This window comes from Daphnia pulex, chromosome 3 (assembly GCF_021134715.1).
Source record: "Daphnia pulex isolate KAP4 chromosome 3, ASM2113471v1".
Lineage (NCBI taxonomy): Eukaryota > Metazoa > Arthropoda > Branchiopoda > Diplostraca > Daphniidae > Daphnia > Daphnia pulex.
Window position 1 is genome coordinate 3377774 of NC_060019.1, and position 6342 is coordinate 3384115.

General features: G+C 37.4%; 1 long non-coding RNA gene across 1 annotated transcript; it reads right to left on the bottom strand.

Annotated features, from left to right (window-relative positions):
* Window positions 1–5268: 5268 nt before the first annotated feature.
* LOC124189939 lies at window positions 5269–6059 on the bottom strand. Its single transcript, XR_006872723.1, has 3 exons — window positions 5896–6059; window positions 5570–5836; window positions 5269–5507 (listed from the first exon to the last, which is right to left on the bottom strand). It is a non-coding gene; the product is annotated as an uncharacterized LOC124189939 (long non-coding RNA).
* Window positions 6060–6342: the final 283 nt, after the last annotated feature.

Here is a 6342-nt window from a genome sequence, read left to right on the forward strand (position 1 = left end):
GTATCAACAGCTCCAGTTCGAAATTGTGCCAAGACCGGCTAAGTTTTTGTTGGCCTGTTGATCAACAGAAATCGTGAAAAGCAGTGTCTACATCTCTACACAAATTATATCAACAAATCTTTCCAAATTTAGCATGCAGATTTGTCACTCTAAAACTACACCAGCCGATTAATTTAAAAGACTGACTAAAATTCTTCAATTGCAGATTCAAGCAAGTTGTTCCCTTTCCAAGGAGCGATCAGTATGTAGTTTCTTATATTGCATGCTGATATTACCATAAGACCTGAGATCAGCTTTGCAGAGGACCAAGTGGCTCAGTTCACTACTATTCCCGGAAAGTCGCACTGTAAGGTTGGAAAACGTATATGTATGAAACAAAAAAGTGTGGCTCTCTACGGAAGCAGAGTATCTTGCCTCTGTCTGCCTCTGCCTGCCACACGGAAAAGGAGATAATGGTTTGGCTGTGCAATCTTTTGAGCAAATTGATTCTACCACTTTGTTCTGCGACAACCAAAGTGATGTTCGTTTGGTGACTAATCCTGAATTTCACAAGCGAACTAATAATCATATCGAAGTTCAGCACCACTTTTTTCGTGAAAAGCAGAATGATGGATTCCTTCACATACTACCTGCACGTACTATCTGTCTAAAGAAGAGAAGCTCACGGAATATTTTACTAAACCCATTCCTGGCAACTTTTTGAAAAATTGCGCCGGAAAATTGTTGTTCAAGATTTATCAGTTGAATGTAATCTCCAGTCTCAAATTTTAAATCAAATCATGTAAAACAAATTTTCAATCTCTGTTAGGTCTCTGTAGCGAATGTCTTATCTTTTTCTTGTCTTCTTTCATGGTCGTTTTGTTTTTCTTCATTTCACTACCCCTCTCAACCTAGCGTCTAATTGAATGTATTCATGAAAATGAGAAGCCAATCATGTCATAATTTTTCCATCTGACAGATCGCGATTGAAACCTCGGTCCTTTCGCAGACAAAGCTATGCATCTAACCTATGCTCAACCATTGACTTATTTATCGCATCACTGGGCCGCATTGTATTGCAGTTCCATTTTATTATGATTTAAAATGATAATGACAAACTTCTGTAAAAAATATAAAAAATTATATTTTGGCCTGAATGACATTCAACTCCGTCATTTAGGCTCAATTTTTACGACGTTCAGACCCAATAAAAGTGGTCCTGAAAGACGCGGGCCCGAATTACTGGGCCTGAACGTCAGACACCCGGAACACTTATCCATTGTCAACCGTCAAAACAACTCCATCAATAAGGTAACTTTCCTCAAAAATCCAAACTACACGTCAATTTAAAAAACTTGCTCTTACCAGATTCTAGTCAACGACATGCACTGGATGCAAACGACACCACCATTAAAGACAAATTTTTACAAAACGAAACAGTAGTTGCAATCATTGGCGTAAAAATCATGGATATTCTGCCAAACATAATTAAAGCATTGTTGTACCGAGTGTTCCAGCTTGATGGGGAGTGACACAGTTATTACAAAATTTCCTATCACTAACGTCACCTGTTGTTAGAAATGAAACTCGTTTCAAACGGCCGACGACGCGATTCAGCCGTATCATCACACTTCCGGTCCATTTACGGGAATACCGTAGGTGGCCACTCGTATTGACAGCTCGTTGTTTCATACCTTTTCGTCGCACCTTTCTTCCTGTGTTGTACTGATTGTGTATTGTACTGTCTTGTACTGATTAGTCTTCCAATACAAACGGATCGCAGATACTAAAACTTATCATCAACTACTTTATTCATCTCAATTCGGTAAGCAAAGTTCACACTATTCCCTGCCAAACATGGCCCATCACACTTTATAATTTGAACTTGTGAAGTATTTCGTTTACTTGTAACTTAAACACCTAAAACGAACAAAACTTAAAAAACCCAAACTTTAATTTAAAAACCCTATTCTATCATCATGAGCTTTTTTCTAATCTTACCTCGTAGAATTAAAACATTTTTAGTTAAGTGTATGTGTATGTGAAATTTTCCAGTCGTCATCGCCATTTTTAACAAAACCGCATCGGCCTGAAGCGTTAGAACCGTTTCACACACAGACACTCGACTGTAACAACATTTCTGATTTCTTCTATAAAAGTAATAAAATTGTTCATTTGAACTTAAAACTTGAAGTAGATAGCCTACATTTTCTTTCTTTTTCATCCTCTAGCACTTTAGTGGAGCTCCATTTAGAACTTTTTTATTCTATTCTCAACATTTGTAGCGAAAAAAAACCCAAAGGGGCCGAGGCCCGCAGACTGGTACAGATGCCCGAGGGGGACAGGCCCCATCCTCCCCTCCCACACACTCTACAAGAACACACGCGAGGGAAAAATTCAAGCTTTTCATCGCCTTCCAATTGTAGAGCCATCCAGGGTAGAATACGGCACAATGATTCGCCCACTTTATCTTGAAGACTTACAGAACAAACAGCTCCGATAGGAAGCAAGAGTCAGGAGAGCACCTGAAAATCCGTATATCGGATTAGTTCCAATCATTCACAACCATACTTCGCTCTTGAACTTGAACTGAACCTAAGACCCAGATATTGCGGAGGTATTCGTTTTGGTCAGGGACAAAGGAGGCCGTTAGGTAACTGCTCCAATATACAACATCAGCCACAAGTAATCCAGGAATAAGTGGAAGAACGAGCGCAGGAAGGAGAGGAAGAAGGAGCTGTAGGAGGAGAAGAGAACAACGAGATAGAAGAAGACGTCGTGCTTTGGGAAGGGGCTGCTAAAACTGCACCGGAAGTAGTTCGATCACCACAAGCAACCAGAGGAAGAGGACGGTCAATTCCAAAGGAAGGAGCGCCAAGCGGAAATGAAATATTCCACCGACCGGTCAATTCCGATAACAACCCAACTCAACCTTCAAGATGAATTAAGACAAACAAAACAACAACTCTCTTCATTCCTTGCATTGAATTGAGCCATTGCATGAACACACACCCAAGGAGATAGGCATTCCAGCTGAACTGCATAACTATTTTTCAATCCTTTTTCTTTTCAGTAGAAGAAAACTCCCGCTTCTACACAGAAAGTAAACGAGGGTCGTAGCCAAAAAAAAGCCATTGTGGTCTCCGTGAGACGTCGCCTTGGTTTTTTCCTGGGACATTTAAGAAATAAAAATAACCAGGAAAAAATTGCAATTTTTTTCCCCACTAATGATGCCATTGTACCCAAGTATGACTAGTGAAAAAATGCTCACACCAAAACATAGGTCAAGTCAATGGATTACATTATTTACCCAAATGTTTAATTTTAAGTTTAATAGTTTAGAGATTGAATTGTCCAAGAAGCATATGCTAACAACAGACGTGACTTAGCTTACATAAATCATTTGTGATTTTATTTCAATATCGAGGTATTTAAATATCGAGGTATTTCAATATCGAGGTAGGTCCCTTCTATGCAGGAGGATTTTTTGACTAATCTGTATGTTTCTACACCTTGGTTTCAAATTCGAAAATTAACGTTGTGATTATTTAACACTGTCACGTAATGAATGGTATTACTGAAAAGGTTACAAGTCTGATACACCGAACATCTGCAAACAGTTAGAGACTGTCTAATAGTTTAACAGTTGAGAACTTTTGAAATAAAGGGGATTTTCTGTAAATGGAACTTTCCTTTCAAGTCTAAGTACCGACTATTACGTCTCTAAACACAACATTGCACTGTTGAAAAAAGGCGCAATCGTTATAAGAAAGTTGAGAAAAGACATTTAAGAGAGGAATAGTCTCGCTCAAATCTCTCTGGAAAACCAATAAAAACAACTGGTGAAAATGTGTAGGCTTCGAAATTGAAATGCGAGTAAAGAATGGTTTATGGTGACCAAGTGCACTAGTCCGTTTCACCAAGTTAATCTGCATTCTGTTAGTAATGGAGATCTCTAAATTCAATCACTGAAATTCCTTAATGAATTTGGTGAAAATTGAAAGAACATGAAAACGGGCGATAATTTTTTAAGTTTTGATTCTTCGGCAAAACCTGCTGATGTATTTTCTGCAGACAACTGTTTGGGGTCAAAAGTTGAGTAACAACTAAAAATAATATCACCTTAAACAAATCAAGGAATACTTTCCCAACGACGAACCAACTTCCGATAGAAAAACGATACAAAGACAAAATGAAAAAAATGTAGAGATTTTACCTTAACTGACTGGTTTGTTGATTGGAAGACTGGTGTACATTTTTGCGATAACCAATGGAAAAGGGAAAGGAATAGATGAACCCCCAGCCCACCCTAGCTTTCGCAAATAATGTAACATATGTGGTCATAATTTCAATTATTTCCGGAAATGCGTAACAACAAACAATGAATGAAAGCTGATCTTCCAATAATTGTTCCCATAATCCCTCGTGATAACCAAAATTTAGAGAAACCACCAATTTTCATCGAAAGGCCGATGGGAAATGTTGAAGCGAAGTCAGTGGCAACATGATGAGTATCAATTGATGTCAATTTCTCGTGTCATACATTTTCTTTGAATTTAAGTCAACTCCTTTTTAGGCCAGGGTTAAACGTCAAATTTCTTCCCCTTTACTTCGAACCAGGGTTGCACCAAATAACTGGTATGAATTGGTTATCGATCTTGGGCAAATAGAGTTTGGACCATCTTCTGTTGGTCCAAAACGAGCCCATGCATATTGCACCAGATAGTCTTCAAGAAAATTTTTCGTAATTTCCGGTAAGTCGGCCCTGAATGAGGTGGAGTGCTTTCGCCTTAAAACCAGGCCAATTTATTGGCCGATTTCTTGTCGCTTCTTTTAACGAGATTTTTGTAGCCAGGATATAATCTTGTTCCATTCGTGTGTTAGAAGAACGAACTTTTTGACTCATTCAACCTAAAAAAATGGATATTTGCTATAAAAAAATATGTTGAATTGAATTTAAGATACAAATATTTACCCAAATGTCTTTTGGTTACTAAGGATAACGAGTTCCATTCCACTATTCTGCCAGAATAATCTTCTGTGAATACCAATAACCTGCTTCATTTTGACGGGTATGAGAAAATATTTTACGGCCCGAACTCTCCCGTAGACTTCACCTCTATTTCATCTCCAGGAATTGTAGGAACAGCAATCGGCCAAAGTTTGACATAAATCTATAATAAAGATAATGCTATAAATACTGGAATAACTAGTGATATGGCCACAATGTAGTTTTAATAAATATTCAAAGACTGTGGTTCATGTTTACCTTCAATTTCTTGTAGTGATGGGATAGGTTGCACTCTGACAGCTTGGAATATCTGAAAATCTTGAGGGGGAGTCATTTTAACCGGCTTTAAGCCTTCTTCTTCCACCCGGTGGTTTATATCAAGCACTTTAAATGTAGAGGACTTAATGATGCTCACAGTTTTATTGGATGAAACTTTGAGTTCCTCTTTTTTGTATGGTACTGGCTGTCTCTCAAACTCTTGCACACTGACTACTCCTGGGTTGACCTCCACAGCCATCTGATACAAACAACGAAACCATCAAGTCCAATTAATCAGATAAAAGATTAGATCAGACATACCACTGCCTTCTTTTCAATGGCCAGTGTCTTCTCTAGGATGTCTTCGCACATCTTGGTTCCTTGTTTCCGTTTATAGATGACATCCTGAATAATTTTTTTGTATTCCTCTTCATCTGCAAAATTTAATTTGGTCTTGGAAGATGTTGATGTTATACTCAAAAGCAAAATAAGTCATTTTACCTTCTTTTAGATTAATCTCTGTGCCTGCTGCTGCTTCATCATCTCCTGCGAAAGCAATTTCAATGGCTGTTGTTTCTTTGAAAACAACTAAAGTCGAAACAAAAAAATTAGAATGAATCATGATAATAAGCAGAGGTGTTTCATACTTCCATAAACTGCTGAGCTGTTCTCGACATGGAATCATCCCCATCTGTGGTTTTATGAGAATCCAAAATTTTCTGAGAAGCTTCTTCTACAATTCTTAATATCTCATTCGACATTTCTTGTGAATTATTCATATTCAAACGAGTAATCAAACTAATCAAACTACAAGACAGTGAAGACTTCAAACAAACAACGAAACAAGACGATTCTAGGTTCTAGAGAATTTTCAAACTCAGAAAAAAGCAACAGTGCCAAATCAACACTTGAAATCAAATTTTAAAATACAACTTTATCGAAGAATTAGTCATAAAATAAAGCAATTTTAATTGAATTAAATTTTTCCAAATTTTATGTAATGAATTTGCTTCAATAACCTTATTAAAATATACAAAAAAATGTTTTATTTTTCAAGCATTATTGCACAAAACTGCCACCAGAAGTAACCGTTG